Source organism: Lissotriton helveticus, chromosome 4_1, assembly GCF_964261635.1.
Source record: "Lissotriton helveticus chromosome 4_1, aLisHel1.1, whole genome shotgun sequence".
Lineage (NCBI taxonomy): Eukaryota > Metazoa > Chordata > Amphibia > Caudata > Salamandridae > Lissotriton > Lissotriton helveticus.
The window spans coordinates 1,485,735,997-1,485,753,473 of record NC_136063.1 but is presented as its reverse complement, the minus strand read 5'-3'; positions in this window follow the sequence as shown (position 1 = coordinate 1,485,753,473).

Here is a 17,477-nt window from a genome sequence, read left to right as displayed (position 1 = left end):
CTTTAGGATTAATGAAAACTCTTAGATGTTATGAATCCATGCCCAAATGCACTTGATGAGACACCGTTCTGAAGTCTAGCTTGGTGAACTACTCAGAGTGACCAATTTTAGTAATTAAATCTTCATTTCTTGGCAGAGGGAAATTATCTACCCAGATGGCACCATTGACACTCCTCAAGGCCACACACATTCTGAGATCCCCTGACTTATTCATAAATAATACAATTGGAGATGACCACAGAGTGGCCTCAACTTTCTCAATAACACCCTGCTCACACATATCCTTTAACATTTCTGTCAAATCTTTTCATACACTCAGAGTCATGTTACTTAATTTGTGCTTTACAGGTGGTACCTCTTGTTTGATTTTAATGGTGTATGGGAAATCAGATATATCCCCTAATTTTTCCTGAAACACCTTTCCAAACTTCCTTTCCCAAAAATTCCCCTTATTAGTAATAGAACTAATATAATGTATCTCAATGGTAACAGGTTCATCTGATCCTCGTCTTCACATCATTTTAAATTCAGCCTCATGCACCCATCCTAGCACATTATGCCTTTAAGAGCCAACTACAGTTTTCCTTTGATCGATCCCCATCATGTCTCAATAGCAGCTCAAAAATAGTCAATCAAATCTACTCTGCTACCCTCGAATGTCCTAGACAGAATGTCTGGTGGCAATAAATTCTCCCTTGACCAAAGATGATCAAATTTCTTTTGTGCCACAATGGCAATGCGGGCTCCAGTAACGACTGGCAATTTGATCATCTTCCCTTCTATCATAACATCATTGTCGAGATCAGCAATACGATTATCTCCATCAGAGTTCTCACACTTCACTCCTAATACTGACTCCTTGCATTTCCAGGTCTGTCTTCCTCACCGTCTTCATAGTCATCGCTGAGTATACAGCGAATGCTATTACTTTTGCAACCTCTACATAATTTGATGAAATTACTTATTTTCCCACATTTTGTACATTGTTGGCCATGAGCTGGATAATTTTTGAAGGAAGATACATCATTTGGAGAGCCACACCTGTAACAGCTCACTTTACATGACAAATATGTTGATACACTTGGTTTGCTTGACCCTCTAACCTTTCTGTTCTCTGAAGTAGGAACTGGTTTGCCAACTGCAGCTCCTGGAACTGTGACTTTGGTGAATGACTCTTCTAAGAATAGCATCTTCACAAGAACCCTCTATACCTATAGCTTTGCCCAAAGATTGATTCTTACAAGTTTACAATAGTTCCTGTATCTTCTTTGAGCTACAATTTACCACCAATTGGTCCCTAATTGACTGTGAAGTAAAGACCACTGAACTTACATTTAGCTGCGAGAAACTTTATTACTGTATCATAGGCATCATTACTTTGTAAAAAATGTATACATATGTACTACAAAATGTTTAACTTCAGACAAATATATATCCAATTGGCCCACAGCTGCATGAATTTCATCAAGAGCCTCATCAGTTGTAGGCTCATACTCAGGCAAGTGATCATACACACTCTGTCCTTCAACCTTTAAATAATAATATATTGGGCTTTTCTTACTTTCTGAACTTTTGAGCTTCAATTAGCCCAAATATGCTTTGAAAGACCTCAACCATAATTTCCACTCTAACGGTGGATCACCCAATTCCTGCAAAAAAGGGAGCAGGAGATGGTGCAATCCATATGTTTGTTCTACCACTCAAAAATCCAAAATTACACTTGTTAAAAACAAAGAACAACTGGAAAGTTCCAGCATGAATAAGTCCCTGCTAAAAACCCGAAGGAACACTTAAGCACAGTAAAGTTTTCCTGCTTTTTAAAAACATTCAGCAAATTTCGGAATAACAATTTGCATAAGTACTTTTGCTGAGTTTTATTTTTAGGCATGCAAATCACTGAAAAAACTATTTGCACCTATCTGATGACATGCAAAGTGCTGAAAAGTAATCATGCTCAAGCATTTTTTCCTTTTTTTCTTTAGTGTGAAAAGTGCTGAAAAACTATTTGCACCAATGTAGTAGTGTTCAAATTGCTGAAACATTTTTTCTTTTGATTTGCATCAATGCCTTTCCTTTCTAGCGTGCAAATTGCTGCCAACAATTTACACAACAACTCAGAAGAACAAGTTTGCAAATCACTGAAAAACAAAGTAACCAGTATCAAATGCCCTGTTCTCTTTCTATCTCAGACCGCAGGATTCAAAGTACCACTCACACTTTCCCTTTTATATTTTTACTAGCAGCCCGTCCCGACCTTGTCCGGGAGCAATTAGGCTTCAGGGCCCCATCCCGCCCCGACGTTGTCCGTGGGTCCCCCGGAGCCTTCCTCCATATATTGCAGTATTATACCTCTATGTTTACTTTGTACGCTTTTGTAACCTGCACACGTAACTTTTTCCTCCTGTAATGCACCGTTTGGCTCACTTTGTTAATGCTTCGTTTGCTTCCTCTTGCTCACGATTTTAATTTTTGCTTCATTTTTCCACCGCTCACCGCGCCTAAATAAATAAATACCTCATCCGCCGATCACTGCTCCTCCCCGCCTGTCCGCCGCTCCTCACCGCCTGTCCGCCGCTCCTCACCGCCTGTCCGCCGCTCCTCACCGCTCCTCCCCGTGCCATGTCCGCCGGTCCTCCTCGCGCTCCTGGATGCCGCTCCTCCCCGCGCTCCTCACGTCGGGCACGCACGTCGCGGCCGGCGCTTCTTCCAAGGGACTACTTTTTTTTGTTGTAAATTTTTGAAATACCTTATATTTATTACGTTTATATAGCCTATGTCCATCTGCACACCCTGATGATTACAACGATGTATCGGGTGTGGGGATTGGCGCTGTGGTTCCCGAGTTTACCCGCCTCAAAGTTTCAAAGTTCTTCCTTTATAATAGTAGTATAGATATTTGGAGGAAAATCATAGTCCCATTCCAATGCCAAAATCGTTGTAACGTGAGGAAGAACCCAACTGGCCGGGCGTGTCTGCAATCACAGTGAGTATCGTGGGTAAGGAAACAACAAGACGGCTGGAGAAATCAAAGCATCATGCTGTGTCTAACAATAAGCAAAAGAAGTTACAGCCGTGTACTTGTAGGGCTAATGGAGAATGCACGCACTGGCTTGAGGGCTTGAGACTTGCAAAAACCTCATGGCTTAACTCGCAGACCTCTGAATGTAGAAACAATGCAGAATGCATGCACCAGCTTGAGGGCTTGCGGCTTACAAGCGCTTCACATCTTCATGTGCCACATTAAATAAACCATTGACAATCAAAGTAATGGCCTGCATCCACCACGCAACCAGTCAGCGGCCAGAACAGCCCAAAACAAAAACTATAAAAGTTCTGGATTGGCGTGTAGCCCTTAATATTCGGCAGCACCTCTCATCATCAAGGTTCTATTAAATGAACATTGATATACCCCTGAAACACCAGGCTTGTTGATCCTCACAGTGAAGACAATCACTCCCTGGCCCCTGCACACCTCCACATGGTGAATTTCGCTCATCACCAAATCTGTAGTGATACTCTTCAAACCTAAAAGGTATAAACCAAAATAGCTAATTGTTGTCAAGTGAACACGTCTGTATTCACAGGAGCACCAGAGTATCTGATGCTCGTGGAATGCAACGCTTATGACACTCCTGCATTCCATGATGCCCCAACATTTCACTTACACATTACCACAATATTCTAATATAATGTAATATAACTAAGGTGGGGGTTTTAAGTTGCAAAGCTGGGAGACTTTCATCTGCAATTTTACAAGAATCTTCAAGTACAAAACTTTCAAAGTTGCTTTTTTCTTTAAAAAAGAGGGGCTGTTATAGCAGCGAATCCTTGGAGCAAGAAATCATCCTCATAGCAGGAACGGTCAGTGGGTAGACTGGCATCCCATAGCCCCAATTCCAGTCCCTCCCCAAGACAAAATTCAGATTCTATCAAACTCTCTAGAGTGACCCCTTCAGAGGTCCATCCATGTGCCACCTGACCCGTTCCATCTATGTCAACTGTGTTTCCCTGTACCTCCCACTCTATGCTTTCCATTCCCCACCTGTTGATTTCCTGAGAGAGGATGCCCCATTCACAGAACATCCTACAGCTGGATTTTTTTTACCTGCAAGGGGGAGGTGCATTTAACTTTACCTTGGTAGAAGTAGGTCAAAGACAGGAAACGTTGCCCACCTTCGCCGCTTGCTCTTTTTCCTAACAAATCAATTTCATGGACATAGGAGCACCTTTGCACAATCTTAAATGTAACAAAACATTTTGTAACATATTATACATTTAACGTTTCAAGACTTAATGGGGATGTGGACAAAAACATGTTTCAAAGACTAAGTTGAAACAAAACAGCAGTCCTTCAATGAAACCATCCGGATATCTTCATGTACTTACATACAATTTTATTGCATTGAGCAACATACAAAAGCCATATTATGAAAACGTTTTCTACTCTTACTACCACTGCTATTACCACCACTACTACCACTACTGCTACTACTACAACTACTATTACTACTAATACTAATAATAATAACATTAATAATAATAATAAAAATAATAACAGTACTGGAGTGGTACCCAGTAACTGCATTAGTAACTATGTCCAGGACATTAGATCATAAGGAGGCAATTGTCTACAGTTGTTGCACCCCACCAGATGGAAGAACGTAGTGAGAGCGCACGAGGACGAGTGGTAAAGTGCATGGCTGTTGCTGATATAAATGCTTGGTATCTTGGCCAAAGTGGAAATCCATCTTGAAATAAACTAATATGACTTCACAATAGATTTTGTAAAATCCATGCCCGATACTGGATGTCATCGCAATTCTATATTAGAAAAGATAGATAGATGAACTCCTGCTTCTGAGGTGGCAGGCCAAGTGACTATAAATGTGATAGAGACCATTGACCCTGATCGGCTTTTTGGGGTAGGTATCTGCACAGAACATGACATCTGTGTGACTCATTTTTAAACTGACAATTATGATGAAAGTTCAGGGTCCATGCTAGGTGAAAAAGAAACACAGAAATGTTGATTTTTATTAAGTGAAATAGAGGTTTGTATTTGGAAATCTTCTCTCACAGCTGTATGGGCGGTAGGAATAAAGTGTAGAAAAATATAATTCTGAACATATTAAGTTGCTGAAGAGGCTATTAGGTATTTCTTTACACACTTAAGCTAAGGCATAGTGCAGGCCAGGGAGGAGGACCAGACAAATGCACCAAACTGTTATTTTCTTAGTGTCAGATAGAGGCTCCAATAATGATGTCACTATACAAGGTAGGTAAGGGCACCCTATTCACCAACTTAGAGTATATCCAGATGTTATTCTTCCTAAAATATAGGTGTTTGTATATAGAGAGAACACCTTTACAAGGACTACCAAGCTATTGTGTATTTTACGATGAGGTGTGTGATATTTGGCATGCAAATTTTCCTCTCACACCTTCTCCTGCTGGTTTCCTATATTTGGTGGATAGAAATATTCTTCCAGTGCATAATTCATTTTAATAACGGCAAGGAGAACAGCCACTACAAACACACTAGGACCTTTTAGATTAACAGATTAAAAGTAATTCCTGAATAATAAAACAAGGTTTTGAATATATATATACCTCAAAAAGCGAAAATTTCACAGTATTTTACTGATTAATCATTTATTTATGTAGAGAGTCACATATTGTTATCCCCTCACCAACCATGTAGTAGGAGGCGCAATAATAACCAGGCACAATGTATGAAAAGACAAACCCTTACTAAATCAGAGATGCTTTCCATGGCCTAATTAGGCCTACAATTGAGAAACACACTCTCCTAAATGAGTGCACCATCCCTTCTAACAATATTCACTAACAATATTCACTACAATTTACCAGTGTTTTGTGACTGCACACAATCGAATGTAACCAACCTAAGCTACCAACCTTTTTTTCCTGATATACTCAAAACATATCGATGGTCCGGAATTTACACCCCACTGCATGTGCCCACAGACTGCCACAGTTTATTGCGACATAGCTGTCTTTAATGGACTTGTATAGCTAAGATAAGTCTCTTGCTTTATAGAAAAAAGTATGTTGTAACATTCTGGCCACAATTCATAAGGTTAACCTTAAACTTACAGTACCTTGCAAATGCCAGCATTTCATAAGCCATACCACTCGGCGCACTATGCAGCAGTATGTTTCAGCTGCCTGTTTAGTACTGGAAATATGCATCTAGAAAGGGACAAAACACTGCAGACCAGACTGCTATGACTGCACCCGTGTTTTATGGGTCAGTTATATGCTTTTTTAAATAATCCCAGGCCAAGATGGTGGCTGTAAGAGGCAAGATTGATTTGAGAGTAATGCCCAACACAAAATGTCTGCCATGATTAAAGAGGATATTACCTTATATACTGTTCAATGGAGTTCCTCATAGTCTTTCTAGAAATTCAGGCAATCTTAGTGCAAAAGAAATTCCTTAGTCGTTTTTTATTATTCACGCATCCATTCAAGGAATGATCAGTATAGTGTATCCATAGTGCGCACACTGTGAATGGTGCTTCCCTCCATGCAAGGCAAATAGCCTCCCAGAGTCTGGTCACATTGAGGAGTAACACGCGGCCTTTCAGGGAATTAATGAGAAACGCATCCATGGCATGCTGTAGACCTGGTGGTTGTCCTCATGGCCCATTCAGGGTCCAGGAGATAACTTGAACCTCTCCCTCTCCAGTGCGTTGCTGAGTTGCATCGAATAGCTTCCAGGGTGGGCATGCGCGTAGTCATCAGTCACTCCAGCCAGGGTATCATCTGTGAGCCCATGCAGCAGCGGGGCATTCAATCTCACCAGAAATCATGGCATGGGCCTTAAGATCCCCTTCAGAGCCTAAGGCAAGAGCCGCCATTCACCACAGTGTCAATCTCTGCCCCCGCTGGTTGCATCTCCAGTATTAGCAGACAGCAATGCTATGAATGCTATAGGCTGGGGGTGAGGGTAACATAGCATTCCTGAGATTTGTAGCCATTGGTCCTCAGAGTGTTTACTCACGTTGGACATGTTACTGTTGCTGGTAAGTCAGGCAGTGTCAGGCAGTGCATCGCTGGGCTGTCCCCTTCACAGCAGCAGATTGAAGCTCCTCACAGAAAAGGGATGCAGATGAAGAGTGTTGCACCATATCTCTCTCCAGCTTGAGAACAAAAAGTGCTACAAACCACTTTGCAACCCTTTTGTGATGAGTGTAAAGTCTGGATGGCACTCCTTGTCTCAAGGAGTCCTGAAGCCATGGCATACCGAAAAAGTCTATCTTTGGCAATGTGGTAAACTAAGCTTCATTGCACCATCAAAATAGCACAGCACAACACTGTTGGGCCGCTAATGCAGCCAGGACAAAAAACTGGAGCATGGAGTCCTTACGATATAAGGAGGAACCCGAGTACTTTACGCTGCCTACTGCCCTCCACCGAATGTATGATGTTACTACGAGATCATGTTGAGCGCGGTATGTTACAACGCAGGTTTTACAATGCAAGTCATTTCAACTACTTGCGCTGGAGGGCGCTGCACTTAGGGATAGTACTGTTTACTATTCCAACACCAGTCTACTTACAGTAGGGAAAGTGTTGGAATAGTAAACCATACTATTCCTTAGCTTACAGCGCCATCCAGCGCAAGTCGCTGAAACCACTTTCGCTGTAAAGCCCGCATGGTAAACCTACTGCGCTGAAACGCCCGCGTTGTAAGGGTCGTCTCCAGCACCAGAGCATCCCCTCCTCACACCAGTGCATTGAAATCCCTGCCACTGGATCACTGGAAACATACACATTTTTATCAAAACTGTAGAAAAATGAAACACAATGGCTGAGATTACTTCACTCTACAGGGCATATTATCAAGAACGTAGTTAAAATTATCGCCGCTTTAGCGGCAGTAAACAACTGCCGCTAAAGCGGCGATAATGGGCTTGATAACATCTCCTTATGAATTCTCATAGAAGCCCAGGTTCACACCAGAACATGCGCTTCTATGGGAATTCACAAGGGCATATTATCAAGCCCATTATCGCCGCTTTAGCGGCAGTTTCCTGCCACTAAAGCAGCAATAATTCTAACACTGTTCTTGATAATAAGCCCCTATATTTCTTAATGCTGCTGTCCATCCCTGTGCAAACACTGATGCAAACAGGCAATATGTTATAATGCCTCACACTACAAGTACCGAATGGCTGTCCTGTGAGCATTATCTGTGAGCCAATTGATGAAAAAGGAGGGCCCAATACCCATCTTATGTATGCTGACTCGTGGGATGGGCAAGAATGTGCATGCCGCTTAAGACAGGCAGGTGTAACAGGATGAACCAAATCCCCTCAATTTATAGGTAATAATATATATGAACCAAATCCCCTCAATTTATAGGTAATAATATATATATAAATAATATTTATTTTTGTGTACACATGGGGCTGATAGCTAAATCTGTCATCCAGACCTCAAAAAATGAGACTAATTAGCATATTTCATATGCAATGACAACACATAAGGTGATGTCACAGAAAGGTTTGTCACATACTAATGCGCTCTACAACTCTCTATTACTTAACCTGACAGAACATAACAAAACCCACCAGACAAATAAATCTAAGATAGTCTTTGCTATACAGGATATACGGAAATATATATATGCATACAAGAATGCTTTCATATTTAACTACACAGATACGTTCCCCTACTTGTTATCTGTGAAAGAAAACAAGAGAATATTTTGGCAATGCACTGACTTACTTTTAAGGAATAATGCATGCATTTACAAAAATAAAAATCATTGCATATTAAGAAATAGTAAGGAAAGATGCATTTCTGCCACCAAATTATACAAAGGTGAAGATTATTAAATGCAGAGACAGCTTTATAAGTCACGTCCTTAAAGATATTGGGGCTTATTTACAAGCCCCTTGCGCCACTTTTGCGTCACTTTTCCCATGTTAAAAGTGAAGCCAAAGTGGCGCAAGGGGCTTTTAAATCTGCCCGATTATTTATATTTTGAACTCATGAAGTTGATATTAGGGATGATGTAAGAAGTCACGGGTGATTATTGGTGATATATTAAAGTGTGGCATTTTATGCAGTTCGTTTTTTTTATCTTTTTTTTTATTAGTGCTCTCAAGTTGCCTCCTACAAAAACAACAAATAAATGTAACCACACGTACAAATGAACAAAAATAATTTGCATTTAAATGTTACTTTAAAAAAAATCTATGGTCTTTTCCACATATAAAGTGTGTGGTAATTGGTAGTTAGGTGGTTGGTGTTTGTTTTTTAAAGAGTTCATTGTTTGGTATTAATGTGTTTGCCTCCTGCTGGTGCTTTAACCCGCATCAAAGCATAAAAGTATGGCATTGCCACATTGTTAAGGGATCATAGGGACACACATTGGCATTTCCATCCTCCGTTAAGAACCTCAAAGATAACCCTCTCCTGGACCATTCTCAAGGATGATGAGGATGTTGCTGCCTGGAATTTAAAAAGAACCAATAAAACCATGCTGAATTAGTATGCAATAGCATAAGTGTTTGTACATGTGAAAAACCACGGCGGAGTGCACAATGAGGGAACACCACAAGATTTAAGTTCAAAATATAAGGAACAGCTCTACTCCTTCAGCTGCCTCGAGCTACGGGAGTCGTGGGTTTTCTTTGTAAAATAAGTGGAAGTACGCTGTCCGCCTGCATATCCCCAACTGTTTGCATCTCGTAGCATAGCTGACTAAACTACCCCTAGTCATTCAATAAATATCCGAAAATGGCTGGCCTGGATGATTATCAGAGTTGTAATGGATTAAGGGAAGTCACCGCCTCTACTGAAATGTAAAAGTTGTTTACTCTACTAATAGTATGTAATAAAGCAGTTACCAAGCAATATGCACTGCAATTTTTAGTGGAAACATATTGCTTTTCGTATTGTGCATAATGCCAAGGATGTAGCAATGTGTCGTATATTTATAATGGAATTATTTTTCTTTAAAAATCAACATTCCATTCCCTGTTTTAGTGCTACCATTTATTCTGCATTTGTACTGTGCATTATCTGCCCTGTTCACAACACTATTCACACATATACAGGGAAACCCTCATATATAATATACACAAACTAATGACAATGCTAGTTATTAAGGGTATAGTACATGGAATGTAAGTCATTGATTACACATTCTGAGCTTTGTGTGGCCATTAAAATGATTTCTAATTAGGTTCACATCTATAATTCAAAGACCCTGTTAATTTTTCATGCTTTTCCCTCTTGATACAATTCCAGAGCATTAAGTAAAGGGACCCTTTTTGTATCTGGTAGCAGATCCCACAGTGTGCACGTTGCCAGTGGTGGGCTGTTTTAAGTTCACGCTAACGCCACATATAGGAATAATAAAATGATTGTAGTGTAGATTCTTGAGGCCTTATCCTCCAAGTGGTAATGTTGGTACCTCAGATTTAGTATCAAATTGTATAATTTCCCTTTAGCCTGGAAATGAAAACGTTTGATTTCCTCTGTTCTTAAGTCTTCAGTTTTTTTCCTGTTCAGTTTTTTTTCTGTTAACTTCACAAATGTTATCAGTGTAGACAACTCTAAACTCATCAATTAAAATTTATAGTGAATAGTATTTATACTTTAAGCTCATACATTTCTATCCTCATGAGAAAACAACATGAAGAAAATAATACATGAACTCACACATTAACACATACACTCTCTAAAACCCACACACACAAAAACACACATGCAGGCCTGCATGCATGTATCACATTCATACAGAGACATACAGAGTAAAGAGACACCTTGCCCAGTATGAGATTCCATATCATCACTACACATGTTTGAGTCTCTTGAAGCTGGCAATGAAGCTAATATAAACCAATGATGTTTTGTAGAACAGAAATAACTCCTATGATCACATACGACCCAGGACATAATGACCACCTCCACTTTATACTCGGTTCTTCATAAAATCAAGAAAAAATGCAATTATGTGTACAAGACTAGAAGACCACTCTCAGCAGAGACTGACTCGAACACAGCATTTATGCCTCAAAGCTGAATACAAATTCACAGAAAAATATGAAATGCGAAATGTCCTGTTCTGAAAAACAATCGCAAAGGAAAAGTTTCAGGACTCCTGTCTTTGATAATGCTATCAGGACAGTGAAAAACAGTGTATGGTGTTAAATCTAAATCTGGTCAAAATAAATCGTTGGTGGACATTATTAACATAAGACAAGTAGGGTTCCCCCCTCAAGCTCCTGGTCAACACCACGTGCAGCCACGCTGTGGGTTTCTTGAGCTCCCTGTCTTCCCTTTCGCCCTGCTGACCCGGCCAAAATGATGTCTATATTAGCCTATACATAACTTAGGCACAATGCTTTTGGATTGGTGAACAAATCCCAGCAACCTAGCCTCATCAACTGCTCATGGACATATCTTAGCCATGGAATGTGCAAGGCACCTTTAAGAGCACTACAGTCCTTAAGGGTGTGCTGGTTCAGAGTGAAAACAGAACATGACCAGATTCTCAGCCAGCATGTTATAGGCACCACAGCCTTGTGATCGGATATGTAGCCCACTCCTAACTTCTCGTGAAGGCATTCAGACTACAAAACAGGCCACTCAGGCACATTGCATCAATAACAGGACCAATCGGGGAGGAGCTTGGCGGGCATCCGTGATGGCCGCGTGAGCACAGCGCTCTCCGGACCCCCGCCACTCCCGGCATGATATCCTGAACATATCCTGATTCTTCACGAGGATTTATGTAGAGGACGCTGGGCTGATCTTCCTGTGATTTTTGGAATTTGATTTGGACCCGGGGCGCCGAAGATATGGCGATTTGAACTTTCGGGGTCCGCCCTTGGGGTGTGCCCGGGACTGGGTGAGGTTCTCTGGCCGACTCGGAGTTGAACAACAATGGCAGGGGGATTGGACTTGTGGGTCCCCCTCTTAAGTTTCGGTTTCAATTCTGCCTCAGACTGAGACATCTGGCAGGGGAGTCTGGCCTGGGCTGGGTCCGGCACGCGGTACGGCTGTCGGGCCTTTGGCTGGCTTATTCTCCTTTCAAGCTGGTCCTCTCCTAGTGGTACCCTTGCAGCGGCCTTCTGATCCCGACGCCCTACTTTCCTGTGGCCATTTCCATCGGGTCGGAGTTGAACAACAATGGCAGGGGGATTGGACTTGTGGGTCCCCCTCTTAAGTTTCGGTTTCAATTCTGCCTCAGACTGAGACATCTGGCAGGGGAGTCTGGCCTGGGCTGGGTCCGGCACGCGGTACGGCTGTCGGGCCTTTGGCTGGCTTATTCTCCTTTCAAGCTGGTCCTCTCCTAGTGGTACCCTTGCAGCGGCCTTCTGATCCCGACGCCCTACTTTCCTGTGGCCATTTCCATCGGGTCGAGTGAGTCTCCTGGTGGCGCGGTTTCCGACATGGCGGGCAGAGGGGACAGAGAGACACGAAAGACCAAGACGCCCCTGCGTGGGGGCCCGGTCCAGTCTAACGTTATGGACCGTTACACCCATGCGAAGGGGTCCCCCGGAGCCGCCCTGCCTGGCCCAAGTGCGGTTGATCACATCGTGGACGCGTCAACGGAGCCGTCCTTGCAGGACATTATGGGCGCCATTTCTGGCATAAAGGAAACGATAGGTCAACAATATGAAGCTTTGGCCCACAAAATCGACACCGTGGCCATTGATGTGAACTTGATTCGGGCCGACCTATCTAAAACCAATGAGAAGGTGAAGTCATTGGATCTCAAGTCATCCAGCCTCACGGCAGACGTCTCTGAGATACAGACAGAGATTGGCAATCTCCGTAGGGTGAACGATTTCATGACCCGGCGCTTGGAGGACTTTGAGAACAGGGCACGTCGCTGTAATGTGCGTGTGGTCGGCGTTCCGGACAATCCAGAACCGCACTCTGTTGATCTCCTGGTTGAGGACCTGATCCAGAACTATCTCTCTCCGTCTGGGCTGAGTAAGTTCTTCGCAGTGGAGCGTGCCCATCGTGTTCCGGGAGGCCAGGGTAAGCCTGTCGCCCCGCCGAGGCCTATTGTTGCGAAACTCTTCCACTATAGGGATCGGGATGCTATCCTGCAGGCATCACGTGTGAAGGGCCCGGTGGCCTTTGAGAATGCCACGGTGAACTTTTATCCGGACTTTTCTCAACAGGTGCAGAAACAGCGTATGGGATTTCGTGGAGATAAGAAGCGTCTCCGGGACATGGGACTGCGCTACGCTATGCTTTTTCCGACCAGGCTGCGAGTTGAGTACAATGAACGAACCTTTTTCTTTGATCGGCCTGACTCTGTGAATGACTGGCTGGACTCCCTGCCGGACCGACCTCCTGCGGCTGAGTCCGCCGCCCACCCGGGTGGTGCTGAGGGTGGTGTAGAGAGCTGAACTGTTTGTTTCTGCCCGGGTCCTTGTGTCAAGTAACTTCTTCTGGGGTTCTATGCCCAAGTGCCTCTGCTGTCTAAGTGAATTTTTGTTGGGGTGGCGGGTGGGTCAGAGCCTTTCCTCCTCCGGGGTCTTTTTGTAGAATGGGGATTCTTGGGCGACAGGCACACTGCATGTTGGGGTGGCTTTTTAGCTTCTTTCAGGGGTGCAGGGTGGGGGGTGTTTTCTTGATTGTTGGGGGGTGGGTGGATGGGAAGTTTGATGTTTTGTGTGTTATGTTCTCAAGGCGATTCTATCTTGCTAATGATGTTTTTGATGTCCGGCTCATTGGAGGGGGGTTGCGGCGTTACTTTATGGGATGGGGGGTAGCGGGTTGAGGTTTATTTCGTGGAATGTCAATGGTCTGGGGGATCGTATTAAGCGGGGTGTGGTGTTGCGATGTATACGACGTTTGTCTCCAGATATTGTTTTTCTGCAGGAGACTCACTTGGTAGGCAATACATGTCGTGCAATGAATAGGTGGGGCTATCGCCTCGCCGCACATTCGGGGTTTACCACGGGTTCCAGGGGGGTGGGTATCCTTGTTCGGGCTTCCCTCCCCCTAGCTATTGATGATGTGATCCTCGATGATCGGGGGCGATATGCCGTCCTCGTGGGTCGCTATGAGGGTCGAACCCTTTCCTTGTTTGCCGTCTATGTGCCCCCCGGTCTACAGACCTCTACCTTTTCCGATTTGGGCCGTGTGTTGTTGAACCTCCCTGATAGTACTCTCTTCATAGCAGGTGACTTTAATTCTGTGCTCTCCGGTCTACATGATCGTCAACCCCCTAGGGACACCCCTTTGTCCCAACAGTGGCTGGGTGGGTTTCTAGATACGTTCGGCTTGGTGGATTGCTGGAGACTTATGCATCCTACTCAGCTTCAATACACTTTCCACTCTGGGGCCCATGGGAGTCTGTCTAGACTGGATTATTTCCTGATGCCTGCGGCGCAGTCCCCAGCGGTTCGTGAGATTAGGCACCTTCCCCGGGGCATCTCTGATCATTCCCCGCTCTGGCTTTGTTTTGAGGTGGGGGTGGAGGCGGCGGGCCGGGTGGCTCCTATCAACCCATGGTACCTCACCTCCCCCGAGACCCGCAATCTCTTGATTAAGTCTTTGGACAATTATTTTTTGGACAACGAGGGTTCCGTCTCCTCTTCTGTATCCCTGTGGGAGGCCTTTAAGACAGTGATTCGCGGGCAGGCCCTCGCCCTTATTGCCGAATCCAAGAAGGCGAGGAATCGGGAGGTGGTAGACCTTGAGAGGGAGATTGCTGATATAGAGGCTGACCTAGAGTCGAACGTTACATCTGATAAACTCCACGCCCTGGGTCTGAAGCAATTTGCTTATAAGTCTTTGGTCACAGATGCGGCTAAACTGATGTTTCGGGAGCAACAGGGTCGTTTGTATGATGTGGGGGACAAAGCGGGTAAATTACTGGCATGGTTGGATAAGACGGAGAGGGCGAATCGTGTGGTGCCTGTGATTCAGACTTCGAGTGGCGTGGGAGTGACAGACCCGGTTGAAATAGTTGAATGTTTTGCGGATTATTTTCGTGCGGTTTATACCCCTGTGTCTGAACGGGATGTTGATGACTCTCGCCTTTTGTTGCGTGATATAGCTCTGCCCAGTGTCTCCGATTTAGACCGAGTCTCTTTGGAGTCCCCTTTTACTACGGACGAGATAGCGACGGCCATTCGCTCACTCCGTTCGGGCAAGGCTTTGGGCCCGAATGGATTGCCAATTGAATTGTACAAGCTACGTCCTGACAAGGTGGCACCCTATCTTCGTGCCATGTTTTTGGAATCCCGCGAACGGGGTATTCTCCCATATGATCAGCGTTTGGCTACGATAGTTGTTATTCCCAAAGAAGGTAAACCTCGGGACCTTTGTTCGTCTTACAGGCCCATTTCCCTTTTGAATGTTGAACCCAAGGTCCTGGCTAAGCTCCTGGCAACCCGCCTCTTGACGGTCATTAGTGGCTTGGTTCATCCGGATCAGTCCGGATTTATCCCACATCGCAACACGGCTCTCAATCTACGCCGTCTCCACGGAGCTGTTGCGAGGGCGGGGCTACTGACGGAGCCGGCCATTTTGGCTTCGCTGGAAGCCTCGATGGCCTTTGACACGGTAGAGTGGCCCTATCTTTGGGCAGCTCTTGAGAAATTCGGTTTTGGGCCTGAGTTTATTGGTTGGGTGAAGTTGTTATACGCCGAACCCTTGGCACAGGTAGTAGTAAACGGTCGAGTTTCTGTCCCCTTCTGTCTTGGTAGGGGGACCCGTCAGGGGTGCCCCCTGTCTCCGTTGCTTTTCGCGCTTGCTCTGGAACCGTTGGCTGCGTGGCTTCGATGGGAACCTTCACTCAAAGGGATCCGTTGGTCACCGGATTTTGAAGACCGCGTCTCGCTTTACGCGGATGACATTCTTCTGTATCTTACTTCCCCGCGTAAATCTTTAAATGTCCTATTCGACGTTCTTACTTCGTTTGGTGCTAACTCGGGTCTTGTTATTAATTGGGCTAAGTCCTGTGTATATGTTCTCTCAGGTGTTTTGCCCCCATTACCGGACAGGTTTCCCATCCAGGTTGTCCACTCTGGCTTCCAATATTTGGGGATTTTTATCACGCTGGACTCCTCACTCCGGTTCGAGCGTAACCTCCTTCCCCCGCTTCGTAGACTGCGACTGGATGTGGCCCGTTGGCGTAAGCTACCCCTGTCTCCTCTGGGCAGGGCTGCCCTTTTTAAAATGATGTCTTTGCCGCGATTCCTGTACGCGCTTCAAAATTCTTATGACGACATTCCCGCTACCTATTTGCGGGAGATCGAGAGTCTTCAAAGGCAACTGATCTGGGACGGGCGTCCACGTATCGCCCTTGCAAAACTTACTATTCCTTGGTATGACGGGGGCATGGCGCTCCCCGATATCAGGAGATATTATTGGGCTGCCCAGCTGTCTGCCATTAACCACGTAATGTATTCCACGGGTCGGGATCCGGCCTTTGAGATGGATAGACTCCAGCTGCCGGGAGGGGATTTTAATAGCGCGCTTTATTCCAGATCGGCCGGGCGCCATCTTGTGGGCCCGTCCAGGATCGCAGTCAATGTGTGCCGCGCCGCGAATGTGAGTTTGGGATGGGAGAACCGACTGACAATGGCGACCCCGCTTTATGCTTCTGAACGTTTGGGGTGTCTCTGGTCTACTAAGGGCTTTGACCGCTGGGATATGATTGGGATATGTAAAGTGGGTGACGTCTGTGTGCAGGGTAGAGTGAAGTCTTTCCAGGCCCTTAAGGCAGAATATGACTTGAGTGATAGAGAGTTTTTTCGGTATTTGCAGGTTCGGCACGCCCTGGCCTCAGTTCTGACTCCTGATGTGACCCTACCCGAGTCCTCTCCCCTTGAGGATCGTATACTGGATGGACACCTGCCCGATAGCACTATCTCCCTTATCTACAAGAAACTTATTAATAATCGCGCTGACTTATTGGTCCGACTTCGGGAGGTTTGGGTCGATGACGGATTGGACTTGGATGACGAGGATTGGCAATCGGCACTCTCTTCTCCGAAAGAGGTCGCCATCCCCGCCCGTCTCCGTTTGGTTCAACTTAAGATCCTCCACCGGGTGTATGTAACTGGTCCGCGTCTGGTTGTGATGGGTTTTTCCCCGGATGGTTTATGTAAGCGTGGTTGTGGGATGAGTGCCACATTTCTGCATATTCTTTGGGAGTGCCCGGTGGTAGCAGCCTACTGGATTGATGTGCTTGCGGTGATGACTGTTGTGACTGGTATCACCCTGCGGCCTGAGGCCCGACGATGCCTGTTGAACGTGTGGGAACCCACCGACTATTCTGTGGCCCAGACCAGATGGGCGACCTTGGGATACATGGTCGCGAAGCGGGATATTGCGCAACTTTGGGGCGCATCCAGACCTCCCGACGTTTCGGTGTGGGAGGATAACATGGACTGGTCCATGTTCCGAGAGAAGACCGTCTATGTGGCTAGGGGCAGACCCAGGGCGTGGACGAAGATTTG